Consider the following 1,483-nt stretch of genomic DNA (forward strand, 5'->3'; position numbering starts at 1 on the left):
TCCGCCGCGCCGGCCCCTGCCCTCAGCAAAGGGCCCGACCCGCCATTGCCGCCCCCGAAGCCGCTTTCCCTCGACGCGGCCCCCGAGGCCATGTCCCCCTCACGGGGAGCCCCAGCCCACAGGCCAGCGACAGGCAGTGAAAGCCACAGCCCACCATCACCCTCGAGGCTGCTTTTCCCTCAAGGCAGCCCCCGGGGCCGCTTTCCCTCACCCCGCCACCCTTGAGGTACAAGAGCTCCTTCAGAGGAAAAGGCAGGACCGTCCCGCCTCCACCCACACACCTGGAACCAGACGGTGCTTGGCCATAAGTGACTCCCGCCACGCTTTTCCCTTCTCCTTACACCACCGCCAATCATGAAACATCCCCAGGGGGTGGCTGGCCGCCTCGCACCAGCCTCGCCGAGAGGGGAAGGCATCCTGCTGCCACGCTACTGCTGTCCTGTCCCCACTCCTCCCGCAGCGCTTTGAACGATCCAGCGTGGCGGCTCCCCGCAGCAGGACAACACGTTGTAGGGTGTGAGGTGGCACATAGGGAAGCCTCAGCCAAAAATGCGTAACCACCGCTGGCCTTAAGACTGACATGAGGCCTGGGGAGGCTGCGGCCACTCGAACAGAACCATCACAAGGCACTAACGTCATGTCTTTGGTAACACGCTTCCCTCAGAGAAACACCCCGAAGCTTAAGGGACTCTTAAGAACATGAGAAGATGCAGAGGACAGCCCAGAACTGGCTGAAGAATGTTGATGAGATAGCGATTGCACTACAACTATTTCATGGATTTAAACTGTCTTTCATACAGTAAATTGGTGGTTATTCTCCAGAAGCAGCCTGCAAGAAGCCAGGGCAGCTACAGAAGCAGCTGGAGACCTGCTGCAGGCAGGGGGCGGACACGGCTGGAGGGCTCAGCCTGCAATCGCAGAGAAAAACTCAGGACACGGAGCTTCTACTACTGCGGGCCTGCTGGCTCACGCCTAACCCACGTACCTGCTCGGTGGCATGCGTAAAATAAGCACAATTGTTCCAGGGGAAGTAAAGATCGGATTTCATCCTTTGCAAAAGCATAAAGGAAGCAATGTATCTGTAAGTCAAGATGAAAGCACAGCAATAGGGCCAGTAGGTGTATGTCTGGGGAGAGAACAGCAGCTTAAAGCACAAAAACCTATATATATGTATAGGTATGTATATACAAAGTCAAGAGAAAAGATCTCTAGCTTGCCCTGCAGACAGAGCAAACCTCCATCACCAGGAGAGCAATTGCATTCTAGGTAGCACACTCCAAAGCATTTATACCAAATTGCTTATATTCACTCAGTCATAGGACCTCGCACTTAAAAGAAAAAAACAGGCTCTTATACATAGTCATCCTCAGGAGAGTAAAAAAAAAAACCACCATTAAATTGCCACATGCTATTTTTTCTACTTTGTAAACCAGAAATAAGATCAAGGGAGAGCAATTCTTGGGCATGGAAGCAAGAGGCATTC

The sequence above is a fragment of the Phaethon lepturus genome, unplaced genomic scaffold (genome assembly GCF_000687285.1).
Source record: "Phaethon lepturus isolate BGI_N335 unplaced genomic scaffold, ASM68728v1 scaffold39660, whole genome shotgun sequence".
Lineage (NCBI taxonomy): Eukaryota > Metazoa > Chordata > Aves > Phaethontiformes > Phaethontidae > Phaethon > Phaethon lepturus.